The 14,495-nt window shown below is 38.2% G+C and overlaps 1 protein-coding gene and 1 pseudogene across 1 annotated transcript in view; both read left to right on the forward strand.

The window, feature by feature from the left end:
* Positions 1–14,495, forward strand: part of SLC44A5 (solute carrier family 44 member 5) — a 158,643-nt gene that overhangs the window by 41,586 nt on the left and 102,562 nt on the right. The window lies entirely within an intron of this gene.
* Positions 10,932–11,521, forward strand: LOC105096652 (microtubule-associated proteins 1A/1B light chain 3B-like; annotated as a pseudogene).

Genomic DNA, 14,495 nt, shown 5'->3' on the forward strand with positions numbered 1-14,495 from the left:
AAGCAGATAATAGAAGAGACAGACAACTGGGAAGATTTTACAGTTCAAGTACTGCTGTGGAAGGGAGAACAGAGGACCTGGCTCTCAGCAGTGGATGCCTTGTGTGGCTTCTGTTCCAAAGATTAACTTTAATTTATTCTCTTTCAACAAATATTTATTGGTCATCTATTATGTGCTCTGTCTCCTCTAGGCATTAGAGATACAGTGATGAGCAAGGTAGGCAAGGTACCTGTTCTCTTGGATATCAGGACAGATAACATCTGAGAAATGAACATGACAATTCCATAAGATGAGTAAGAAGAAGAAAGTAAAACAGGGTGATGTGATAGTGCCTAACTGAGTGTGTGGAGGGGAGCATTCATTTCGATTTGGTGATCAGGGAGGATTTCTCTATGGAGGTGGTAACTGAAATGGGACTTGAATGATAAGGAGAAGCCAGCCATGCAAAGACTGAGGACAGAGCATTTCAGATAGAGGAACAGCAAAATGTAAAACTCCTAAGCAGGAATAAGCTTAGGATGTTCAAGGAGCAGAAAGAAGTCCAGTGTAAATGCAGCATGGTGGATGGGGGCAGGGCAGTGGGGAATGGGTTGGTAGGAGACCCCTGTAAGCATGTTACAGTAAATGCAATGGAAAAGCCACTGGAGGGTTTTAGAAGGAGAGTAAGTTAATCTAATATGTTTAAAAAACTCATTCTGACTGCTGTACGGAGAATGGCTTTTAAGAGTCCAGATGCAGGAGCAGGGAGATCAATAGGAAGCTTTTTCAGTCACCTAAGTGGAGGAGTCAGTGACTTGGACTAGGGTGGCGGTAGTAGAGATGGAGAGATGTGAATGGATTCAAGATATGCCTGGTGGAAATGCTCATTGATGTGAATGGTAAGAGAACGGAAGAAATCAGGGGTAACTGCTATTTAGATCTACGGCATGAACAGTTGGGTGTGTGTCAATCCCCTGTACTAAAAGTGGAAAGATTAGTGGGGGAGCAGATTTTCTAGGCAGAAATCAAGACTTCTGTTTGGGCTGTGTCAAGTTTGAGATGTGGAATAGACATCCATGTGATGATGCTCTGTGGGAGCCGGGAGGTCAGGGAAGAATAAAGTGAGGGCTGGAGATTGAGAGTTGGGAGTCATTGGCATTTAGATCATATTTAAAGCCAAGTGTCTGGATGAGATCTCTTAGAGGGTGGAGATGAGACCCAAGGGCAAAACTCTGGATTTGACAACACTGGGAAGTCAAGCAGAGGTGGAGAAGCCAGCAAAGGAGCACTCAGTGAGCTAGGAGAAAAGCCAAAAGTATGCCATGTTGTGGACGCTAAAAGAAGAGAAATTCAAGAAGGGACCACTGGGTCTGGCAATATGAAAGCCATCAGTGACCTCATCACAGGCAGCCTCAGTGACATTGTGGGGCTCGAGTCTGACTGGGGAGAGTACATTAGAGAATGTGAGGTGAAAACTCAGAGGTGGCCACTAGAGACAACTCTTGCAATATGTTTTATTGGAGGATGAGAGGAATCTGGGATCAAGTAGAATTTTCTGAAGATAGAAGATGCTAGAACATGGTAGTACGTGGTGCTGGAGGTGATCCAGGATACTGATGATGGAAGAGAAAGGGGAATTTCCGGGAGTGAAGTTCTGAAGGTAGAACCCAGAACACAACTGGAGAGTCTGGTCTTTGGTAGGAACAGGGATTCCTAATCTAGACTGCAAGATGGTGAGCAGGGAATAGAGTAGAGATGTTGAGTGTCAGTACTTTTGGTGATGAAAAGAAGAAAGATTCTTACTGGTTGCTTTTAATTTCTCGATGAATTCTGAGATAAGGTCATCACACAGGATGGGCTGGCCAGGGTAGGGGTGGAGGTGGCAGGTCCAGGTACAGCAGAAAGAAAAAAACAATCATTTTTTGAAAGTGGGAAAGTGAACATACATGTATTATTAATGCAGAATATATATATGTATATATACATTATTGTATTTCCCATATAGAGAGTATTATTCGAGTCTCAGAAAGACTTAAGGGAACCTAAAAACTGGTGATTGTTCTGATGGAGCATAAAGATATTTAGACACATATTAGATACCTGAAGTATGTCACCCAGAAGATCCTGAGGAAGCTGTTCCTGGCTGGCAGTACCCTGGGGTACTTCACATTGAAGGAGGATCTGGAATAATATTTTGAAGGAAGGAACTTACTGACAAAGGAGGCATCCTTTATGTGATGACTTAGAGATAGGAAAGCATGTACCATGCAAAGCAGATTTGCATTGCTAGATTGAAAAGCAGAAGCTAGATATAACATACAGCTGAAAAATAGAGGGGGCCGGACACACACATGAACTACTGGCAGGATTTCATTTCAGTTATAATAGAGAAGGAAAAAAAAAAAAAAAAGAAGGCTAGGCAGATTCCAGATCACACATTAATTTATTCCTTCATTCATAACTCTTATCTGTTGTGCACTGTGGGGCATAGAGAAATGAATGACACAGACAGCTCTCAACTGAAAATTTTAACTACCAGCTTTAATATAAAAAAGAATGACTTACTAAATAGAGGTGTAGGCACAATTCAGGGGGACAGAGCAAAATGAGTAAAATGAATAATTATTGCTGATTGGAAGGACCAAGAAGTGTTCCTTGAAGGTATCACTTGAGACGGACGTCGGAGGAGGACAATCAGATAGAGAATGAGGAAGAGAATTAGACTCATGAAGGCATGTGTTGCAGACGGGGTTCTCCAGAAACAGGTGCTTAGATGGAGTTTGGGGTGCAACCCCTTATTAGAGGTCAGCACCTGTGAAAAGAAGGGGAGGGGAGTGGGATTACACATAGGGAGATGTTAATCTGCCACCACACCACACAAAACCCCAGCCCATGTTTCAGGGAGCTCTGGACTGAGCACTGCCCTGCCCAGGGGTCTGGAGTAACATTGAAATGGGTGTACCTCTGACCTCACCTGGCTCAGTTCCTGATTTGTCAGCTGTCCTGGAGGGGTGAAGCCACTGTAGTGGACCCTCAAGATGCTGGCAGCTAGAGGCTGTCTGTAACCACACTCACCTCAGCCAGGCAGCAAGTTCTTTCTTGAAGAGGAACCTGGGTGGCACATCTTTCTATGGACTATAGTGTGTGAGGGCACGGCTTGTCCCGTCATGTTCCAGAAGAGTTGGAGCAGAGATGAGGGCAAAAGACATGTGGAGGCAACTTCTCTCCTGGCTGTATATCTGAAAAAAAAAAAAAAAAACAAACCCAAAAAACACTAATTTGAAAAGATACATGCATAGCTGCTTAATGAATTTGGTAGCAGGGGCGAGGGGCGGGGAAGACCATACATTGTGTCCATTTTCACTGGGATCAGTTATTCTTGGATTATAGTGTCCTTGACGGTTCACTCGGCACAGACGTCTAACCCTTTACCTTTAATGTGATTACAAGTAAATTGTCACCAAGGGCCTCATATCCCCTCTTTTTGGAGAAGCTAATGCTCATCTTTATTACCATGTACCTGTATCAGAAAGCCCATACCTATGTCAGAAGAATGTATTAACATGTATTCACCAAACATTGTGCTCAGGCTGTTTTGCTATTGAATGGATTTTTTTTCCTCACTTGCTCTCAATCCATCATTATATATATTTTAAATGCGAATTCTCTGAGTAGGGGGACTGGGAAGAGAGACTATTTTTCTGTTAAAAAATTACAGATAGTTTGTGTCCAGACAGAGCAGGAGCCCATGAGCTGGCACCGTTGGGAAGCCAGCAGGGGTGGAAGGCGGCGTGCAGCTTCCGCGGGCTTGGCCCTGGAGGGTGGCGCTCACTTGTGACTGGGCTGCGGAAAGTGAGATGAGGACTCTGGGGGCAGTTTTAGCAGCAGCATCTCATTATTGAATTTCTCAGTCAGTCAGAAACCTGCAGTGTGGAGCAAGGTTACCAAGTCTAAACAGGAGCACAGAGGACTGGAGAAGATACAGATGATATCAGGAAGCAGAAAGGCATGGCCTGGAAGTTTCCCTTCACTCACTAGCGTGACACCTTGACTGCTTCTTAGTGTAAGGACCCTGCATGGTTTTGATGCCAACGTTATTTTCTGGTTAGACCTGTGAGGAAAAACACCTGAATATCACAATTTACCTGGGTATTGATTTAATTTAAATCTTTTCCAAATTGTACATTAGTTTTCAAATGATTATTTTGCTTTGTTAGTTAAATAAGGAATTATTACCTAACTAGTGTATGCAACTAGCAGTTAAGTGTTACCTAAGACGCATTTCTATTTTGGTAATGAATCCATCACTTAGGCACACCCCTTCACTTGGTATGAGCTTGCCCTAATTCCGCATATGGTGTCCTAGAGGAAAGGAAGAGCTTTTTATTACTAGTCTTATAATTCCATATGGAAAAAGTGACAACAAACCTCACAGCTGTACATCTTCAAAGTCTGGACGTGACAAAATTAGACTAAAACTTCCCAGCACATATCATATTGTTAAAAATTTATCCAGGATGTCACTGTGTTTCATGATTTTCAATCATAGGCATCACTTTACATGCTCTGGAATTTTGAATTCAGATCAGTATGAGTTTATTTCAAACTGGAAGTCTATCTAATTGCTGAAGAGCCAGTTTCTCCACATTGGCAAAGTTGTGGCCCTGCAAATTATTACTTGTCATATGTTTTGGGTCATTTGTTGTCTCTTCTTCACAGGATGCTTTCTGTCAGACATGGTCAAAAAATAAAGCTGAAAATCCATGCTGAAAGTTGAAAGAAAACAAGTAATATTTGCTAAAATTTAAAGTAAAAAAATTTAATGCTAGATTTGATGGTCTCCACGTGTTCATTTCTTAAATGCTTCCTTCCTGAAAACACTCCCTGTATTGTGCATTAACGTTTTATAGGTCCCTCTTACTGAGAAGGGAAGGTTTGCCCCCTGCAGTAAGTGCAGCAAGTACTGCTCTCTCACAGTTGTGCGTGTGCTATCGCAACCTCTTTTTTCAGATTTCAGGTTTCAAACTTACAACCACATAAGCCATCTCCATATGCACGATCCATAATTTAATTTTCTCCTGTTCAGTAAAAGAGGGAACGAAACTCCATCTCTTCCTTCCTGGAAGAGGTTTGATTTCCCGTCCCGCTGCCATCACGCTCTTCCCTGAAACCCTAGTTTTGATGTTTGTGCGTAACGTTTGTACTGAGTTTATGAATTTATCCGATGCTCTTGGTTTCTATAAACTTGTTTATGATAGTGTTGATGTGTTGTTTATTGACTCTGTGATCTATTTTGGATTAGGAGACCATGTCTAGTTTCCTAACCTTATATGCCATCTGTATCATTTACAGTTCAGTCAGGGAGTTAATACTAACACATAAATGTTAGAGAGTTGTTTACTGCTAAACCGTGATGGTGATTGTAAGAGCAATAGGATTTCCAGTTATAGAAGAGAGAGCTCAGTGAAGTGCTAAAAATCAGATTTAATGTAGGAGAGAGCCTTTGAAGTGGGCCTAGGAAGATGGGTAAGATGAGAATTTTTAAAGAAAAGGACAATGTATTCCAAGTTAAGAAATATCAAGAATAAAGTCAAAGAGCCTTCATTCAATATGTGGAATACTGTCCTAAGCATACGGCTTCATCTCTTCTAAGTTTCCTGAATGAATATCTATCTGAAAATGTATATATATTATATATGTGAATATATATGAGATATATATATATATGCATATTTGAGTCTAATTTGCATTAGAAGCTAGGCCCAACTATGGTTGAAACAACTTGTTTGACTGAGTTGTACCCTCTCTGAACTGGTCCAATTCTTTCATTGGATTGATCATACTGAATAATTGTCTTGATATTGAATAGATACACTTTCAGCATCCTTAATGAGGAACACAGTAATTTTCTCTCAATACGCCTGATTAACTTTTGTTGCCTAAAGGTGCCAAAATGTGAGAAGTCCTTGGGCCACAACTCTTGGTCTGAGACTTAAATTCTAATCCCCTGAAAAATCAGAAACCATGACACATGTTGAATGGTTTTTGCATCCTTGGGAATGCTCAGAGTAAAGTAAGAGTATGTTTTTTACTAGTTGGAATAACCATAGAAAGTGTTTTGTTTTAATGAATTTACTCATTTAATTAAGTAACATGGGGGTAAATTATTCAAATGATACAGAAAAGGCATGGAGTCCCTAGTACCTCAGAATCCTGCCTCAGAGATGGCAAGTGTTGTCAATGCCTTGTGCATCCTTTCAAATAAATGTGTGCATTTAAAAGTATATATTTGTGTGTATATGCATAATATATATCTATGTATCTTCTATCCCTTTCTCTATATAAATAAAAGCATGCTGTACTAGCGTTCTGTGTGCATAGTATATTTGGGAAATCAGTTCATCAGTAAGTACAGAGCAGTCATAGGCATTTGAAGAGAGATCCTGAAGGAAATACATCGGGCTCTTAAAATTTTATTATTTGTACAATTTGAAGAAATATGTCTTCAATGCCCTTCTCTGTCTTCTACTCACATATAGAGGTCAAGTCTAAGTGCCCCCTTTCTAACTCTTAGCCCTAGTTACTCTCTGGCAGAATCCACTGGTCTCTCGTCTGTGTTCTGTAAATAAGTTATACATTATGCATACTCTATTTATGACCCTGATCATATGAAAGATATTTAATTAGCTTGTTTATCTGTTTTTATCAATGAGTAGATTGTGAGTCCCCTTAAACTTTTCTTTCTCTGAATCCTCATTCCTTATTACAGAGTCTGGTATGTAATAGGTACTCAATAAATATTTGCCTGATTAAAAAAAAGGGTGAGGCTCTTACCTTTCACTGTTCCTAGAATCCAAATTTTTTCCATTGTTGTTGCATTTGACTTGAATACTTATCTCCCCAGTGACGACTCTTTTTTTAAACCATGGAGCAGGAAAAGACATGGGATGAAAAGTAAAACTTATAAGTCACCTGGAAATACTTATACAATGCACCTTTCATAAACTTATACGAGAAAAATAAATGATCCTTTCCATTTTGTATTGTGAATTGCTGAAAAAAGGCTGATATGGCCAAAATAAATCTACAACCTTCAGCCTGGAGCAATTGCCCATAGATGTGTTTGCATTCACACTTCTGGAAACTGCTCCATGATGTATGCACACATTTGTGTAATGCTCACAAAGATGCTTCACACCATTACTTCTAAAATCTTCATGTTTGGCTCAAGCAGTCTTCCTTAATAGCATCATGGATTGTGTTGCCATTTTATTAGACTACAGTGATGTATTTTCATTTATCTATGCTTTATTCATTTATATATCACCCTCCCTCACTTGCAATATTTAATAGAACTTTTGGTGTAAGTGCACATAGTTGAAAGAAGTTTTTTTAGTGGATCTGTTTTAAACATCCTTACCAAAAGCATGAGCGTTTTTCTTCATTTTGCTTTGAAGATCATTTAAGACTCATCTTTAAACTGCCTCATTATGTCTTTCAGAAATACAGTTCTCATATAACAACTAATCAGGAAATTCAAAGTATTTGAAATATGTTAGGAAAAACAGATGTTTGCTATTTAAAGTACTGCAGATGATTGTTATTTCTTTTTCTAGTCAAAAGACGTTCATAGCCACTAAATAAATGTATTGTCTTTAAGTGTTCATCCTTCTGTGTGACAGTGGTGGGAAGCCTTCACTCCTAGAGTTAGAAATGAAACTGTTCTGCTAATGTTCTGCTTAACTATTCATTTTGCACAGTAGGAAAGCTTGGGTTGGGAAAACATCAGTAAATTTCACTCTTCTTAGCTTAAAAGTGAAAACAGACAATGGAAATAGCAGTTGTTGGCTGGCTGCTTTGAAATACTAGCATGCTGAAAGAATTCAATAGCTATTTTTTTTTCACCCAAAATAAGCTTAGCTGATTTTGTAGAAAACTAAACCTTACAGATAAACATAGATGTTAAAATGTTAAGCAACTGAGCTAATGAAGCTAAATCTAAGGGAGCAGGAGTAGAAGTAGGAAGGGTTGTCCAAACATAAATAATTATGCACTGAATTCAACTATAGAATTTAAAAAATTTAGTATCATTTAATATTTGTGTTGAAACAGGATCATAACAATTATCCACTTACCTTTAGAAGAAGTTTAGAGTTTATTTGGTTCAGCATTCTGCTTTGGGATTACAGGCTTGGAGAGGTGGAAAGGCTTAACCAAGATTATCTGATGACTTGGTGTCAAAGCTGGGGTTTGAATCCATGTCTCCAGGTTACGAGTCTAGAGTTCTTCTGTACTTCTCTGAAGTACAATAAACACATCACTTTTCATTTCACAGCAGTATTTTGTTTTTCTTTTTGGTGGGTGGGGGACAAGCTGAGAGTGGGAGGAAAACCATATCTGTGCAATGGATGGAGAAAGAAGAAAAAGAATTAAGACTGATTGGCAGATGAGGAGGAACTTTGGGAGAACAAAAACATCAATGGGGAAATGTTCTTGTGTTTCTGGCATATGGTGTACAGTGTGTGTCCTCTTCTCTGCCTTCTCGTGAACTCCTCAGAAATCATTAATTCCTGAACTCCATTGCAGAGTTGGATCACTTTTTATGGACATAACTAAAATGCTGAGGATGACCTCTGGGTGGATGGAGTCAAAAGCCCAGACTGCCATGTGGAGAACTGCCACACAATTATTTGAATAAGTCTCTTCTCTAAACTTTGAGCTCTACAAGAGTAAGCCATAGGTCTGCCTGTTCACCACTGTATCTTTCATACTAAGCACATTGCCTGGCAGGTAATACATGCACAATAAATTTGTTGAAATCTGTTAGGACACAAATACAAGATGACTACTTCTCTGCAAAGGATATGTATCAGGCACTTGATCTTCAGGACAGCTTAATCTCAGGACAACTCTACAAGGTGTTTACTTCTAACTGCCATTTGTATATTAGGGAGCTGAAACTTGGGGGCAGCAAGTCACTATGCAACGGCACACAACACATTAGTGGCAAAGCTGGTATACGTGAGATAATGGTAGGGTTATCTGGCTCCAAGTGTCAGAGCTGGGGGCGATTCAAGATGGCAGCATAGGAAGACTTTGGACTTACTCCACCCATAGACACACTGAATCTGCACCTACTAGAACAATTCCTCCTAAAGAAGAACTGAGGGCTGATTAAACAGCTTCTGCACAATAACAAGAGGAGAGGCAGAGGCATAATATCGACAGGAACCCCAGCCCTGATGCAGTGATCTGCAGTAGGGAGGGATAACACTGAGGTGCCTGTGTGCGGACTTATCCACTGTGGGGTGTGGTAAAAAAACAATGGTTTAAAGGGCACTTAGACTATACGTGAAGGAAATCCATTTACTAAACTTAGAGTGTCTGCCAAAAGGACAGGGAACTACATGAACTCTCTCCAGGGTCAGAGGCCCTGGAAAATGCCTTTTTTGGGGTATTCTTTCTCCACCTGGGTAACAGGATGGGAACATGGTTTAGGCACTTTGGCTGCCTGTTAAGACTGCCCTAGCATGCCCCAGGCCCCTAGCCCATACCAGCTGAAGCCCCTCTGCCTCCACTCCAACGTGTCCCTTGCCCCATGCTTGCACTTGCCCTAACTCTAACCTTCCTGCTAAGGCAGCTCTGGTGCAGAGCTCCCTGGAGCAGCCCAAGCCTGCACCCGCTTCAGCTTCATCCAGCCTGCTAAAACCGCTTGACACATCCAGTCTGTACGTCAGATGCCCCTACAAGAGACCACACCATTAAAACCAGGAGAGGTGCCTGTTTTGCCTTATTCATAGAAACAAATGCAGAAAGTTAAACAAAATGAAGAGTCAGATGAATATGTTCCAAACAAAAGAACAAGATAGAAACCCAGAAAAAAACAAATGAATCAGAGATAAGTAATTTAATTAACAGAGTTCAAAGTAATGGTCATTAAGATGCGCACCAAACTCAGAAGAATGGAGGAACACAGTGAGACCTTCAACAAAGAGATGAAAGTATAAGGAAGAACCAATCAGAGGTGAAAAATAAAATAAATGAAAAATACACTAGATGGAATCAACAGCAGATTAGATGCTACAGAAGAACAAGTCAGTGACCTGGAAGGCACAACAGTGGAAATCACCCAATCAGGACAGCAAAAAGAAAAAAAATTTAAGATGACGACAGTTTAAGGGACTTTCGTGACGACATCATGTGTATTAACATTTAAATGAATGGGGTCCCAGAATAAGAAGAGAGAAAGGGACAGAAAACTTATCTGAAGAAATAACAGCTGAAAACTTTCCTATCCCGAGGAAGGAAACAGATGTCCAGGTCCAGGAAGCACAGAGTGTAAAACAAGGTGACCCTAAAGAAATCCATACTAAGACATATCATAATTAAAATGGAAAAACTTAAAGAAAGAATTTTAAAGCCAGCAAAAGAAAACTAGTTACATCAGCTGATATTTCAGCAGAAACTTTGCAGGCCCAAAGAAGAGTGGTATAATATATTCAAAGTGCTAAAAGGGATAAAATTTACAACTCTATCTGAAAAGATTATCATTTAGAATTGAAGGAGAGGTAAAGAGTTACCCAGACAAGCAAATCCCAAAAGTGTTCATCACCAGCATCAGCCTTACGTGAAATATTAAAGGGTCTTCTTTAAGTGGAAAAGAAAGGCCATCACTAGAAATAAGAAAATAAATGAAAGAAAAAAAGTCACTGGTAAAAGGCAACATATATAGTAAAGACAGTGGGTCAGCAACTCAAAAAGCCAATATGAAGGTTAAAAGACAAAATTAGTCAGTCAATTATAACTACAATAGGTAGTTAAGGGATACACAAAATAAAAATGTGTAGTTATGATGTAAAAAACATAAAATGTGGACAGTTCAAGCTGTCACCATCACTGCCTGGAGCTGCAGTGACCCTCCGCCTCGCTGCCCTTACCCGGCTGGCCACGCCATGCCATTGGAGAAAATCTTCAAACAGCACCAAACCTTTGAACAATGAGTAGAAGGTGTCCAGCTCTTCTAAGACAAGTATCCTACCAAAATCCTGGTAATAATAGAATGATATAAGGGTGAGAAGCAGCTTCCTGTCCTGCATAAAACAAATTTCCTAGTGCCTGATCACGTCAATATGAGTGAACTCATCAACGTTAATTAGAAGGTGCTTACAGCCCAATGCTAATCAAGGCTTCTTCCTCTTAGTGAATGGACGCAGCATGATGAATGTGTCAATGGCAAATTGTGAAGTGTATGAAAGCAAGAGGGATGAAGGTGGATTCCTTTATATGTTATATGCCTCTCTGGAGACTTTTGGGATGAAATTGTCCGTGTAAGACTAGAAAAATGCATCTGTTCTAGGATTTTTTTAGACCCTTACCAAGGAATAAAAAAGGGATGTTACCAACTGAGATTGATCAAGGACAAGACAAGGGTGGCCAATCTCATTACTTTTATTCAACATGGTATTGGAAGTTCTAACCATGGTAACCAGACAAGAAAAAGGAATAAAATGCATTCAAACTGGAAGAGAAAAAGTAAAACTGTTACTATTTGCTGACAACACGACTGTATATAGAATGCCCTAAAGACTCCACCAAAAAACTATTAGAACTAATAAAAGAGTTCAGTAAAGTTACAGAAAACAAAATTAATACACAGAAATCTGTTGCATAAGTACAGATACACTAGTAATGAACTATATGTAAACAACAAGTTTCTACTGTGTAGCACAGGGAACTTTATTCAATATCTTATAGTAGCCTATAATGAAAAAGTATATGAAAAGGAATATATGTATGTATATGTACGACTGAAACATGTACATTAGAAATTGACACAACATTGTAAACCAACTATACTTCAATAAAAAAGAAATGAAGATAACAATTCCATTTAGTATTGCATCAACAAATAAAATACCTATGAATAAATTTAACAAAGGAGGTAAAAATGTACTCTGAGAACTAAGGAATTGATAAAGGAAATTGAAGATGACACAAATAAATGGAAATACACTATGAGCTCCTGGGTTGCAAGAATTAATATTCTTAAAATATCCATGTTACTCAAAGCAATCCACAGATTCAATGCAATTCCTTACAAAATACCCATGGCATTTTTCATGGAACTAGAACAAATAATTATGAAATTTGTATGGAACTACAAATGACCCCAAATAGCCAAAGCTATCTTAAGAAAGAAGAACTAAGCTGGAAGTATTATGCTCCTTGATTTCAAAGTATACTACAAAGCTGTAGTAATCAAAGCAATATGGTACTGGCACAAAAACAGACACATAGATCAAGAACAGAATGGAAGGCCCAGGAATAAAGCCACCCTTATACGGACAATTAGTCTATGACAAAGAGTGCCAGAATATGCAGTGAAGAAAAGACATCTCTTCAATAAATGGTTTTAGAAAAACTGGACAGCTGCATGCAAAAGAATCAAACAAGACAATTCCCACACCACATACAAAAGTAAACTCAAAATGGATTAAATACTTAAATATAAGATCTGAAACCATAAAACTCTTAAAAGAAAACATAAGTAGTAAGTTCTTTGACAATAATTTTAGCAGTATTTTTCTGGAGCTCTCTCCTCAGGAAAGGGCAGCAAACACAAAAATAAGCAAATGAGACTACATCAAGCTAAAAAGAACTGCACAGCAAAGGAAACCATCAACAAAACAAAAAGGCAACCTACTGAATGGGAGAAGATATTGCGAACGGTGTATCTGATGAGGAGTTGATTTCCAAAATGTATAAACAACTTATACAATTAAATAACAAAAAACCAAAAACAGAAAACAACCCAATGAAAGAATGGGCAGAGGACCTGAACAGACATTTCTGCAAAGGAGACATTTAGATGGCCAAAAGAATCATAAAAAGGTGCTCAACATGACTAATCATCAGGGAAATGCAAATCAAAACCACAAAGAGATGTCATCTCACACCTGCCAGAATGGCTATTGTCATAAAGTCAATAAAAAAGTGTTAGCAAAGGTGTAGAGAAAAGGGAACACTTGTGCACTGTTGGTGGGAATGTAAATTGATGCAGCCACTATGAAAAACAGTGTGAAGTTTCTTCAAAAAACTGAAAATAGAACTAGCATATGATCCTGCAATTTCACTCCAAGCTATTTATCTGAGGAAAATGAAAACACTAATTCAAAAAGATACACACACCCCAGTGTTCACTGCAGTATTATTTACAATAGCCAACTCTGAAAGCAACCTAAGTGCCCACAGATAGATGAATGGATAAAGATATGATATGGTATACATATTATATATGTGCATATATATATATAAATGGTATATTACTCAGCCATAAAAAAGAATGAAACCTTGCCATTTGCAATAACATTTATGGACCTAGAGAGTATTATGCTATATAAGTCATACGGAAAAAGACACTGAGTCATGGGGATATAATATACACCATAGTGAATATAGTCAATAATATTGTAGTAACTTTGTATAGTGACACATGGTAACTAGATTTAAAATGGTGATTATTTTGTAATATATAAAAATACTGAATCACTATTTGTACATCAGAAACTAATGTAAATTGTAAGTCAGTTATACTTAAATATAGTTTCTTTCATGAAATTTAATTAGAAAAAGACACTAACTCCAAATTAACATATCATTTATAATTACATAATGTATGATTTTACAGATGCATGTGTAAATAAACTTGTAAGTCAGATATATAAATGGATCTTTGATTATTTAATCCCCTTCAATATATTTTGATTAAACCCTAAGCCCCTCTTTTAATCTTCTCACTGGTAAGGTAAGAACTTGTCACATTTGGGGCTGAAATATTAGGTATATAATATTATTTCTGTCTGGCTTTTTTCTCTTCAGATAATCCACTTATCAAATTAGTATTTGTAAAAAGATAGGATTTGTTAGTTCTTAAGATGATGAAATGGGGAAAAGTAAACCTTTAGAGTGGAGCGTGTAATCACTACAAAGGAAATGCCAATGAATATAGGCAAGTAAACTTTGTCTATTAAAATCGAGTATCTGCAATTATATATAGGTAGAGATTTCTGAGAAATAAATGCTTTCTTTGATATCATAAAGGTATATATGAGTACCTTGTTATAATGACACTAAATTTTAATTTTCATTTTCTGCTATATACTTATGACATATTCATATTTCTTTATTTTTTGTCTTACTATAGCAATCCAACAGTGATAAATAAGCATATCCACTTAGAATCCCAGCCTGATTTTCTGCAATGAGGTCATGTTATCATGTTTATTTGTGCTACCCCAACCTTTTACCAGACAGCTCGTAAGGGATTTGTGCATTAAATCTTTGAGTGCATCTGAAAAGCTTGCCTGGTAATTGGAGAGAAAGAGACCCTTAAGTACAAGGTCACCTAACCCAAACCATTATTTCGGTCACATACTTCTCTAATATTAAGCAGTTAGGAAGACACACATATAATTAAATGATCTAATGAATATCTATTTGTCATTCAAAATATTGTT

The sequence above is a fragment of the Camelus dromedarius genome, chromosome 14 (genome assembly GCF_036321535.1).
Source record: "Camelus dromedarius isolate mCamDro1 chromosome 14, mCamDro1.pat, whole genome shotgun sequence".
Lineage (NCBI taxonomy): Eukaryota > Metazoa > Chordata > Mammalia > Artiodactyla > Camelidae > Camelus > Camelus dromedarius.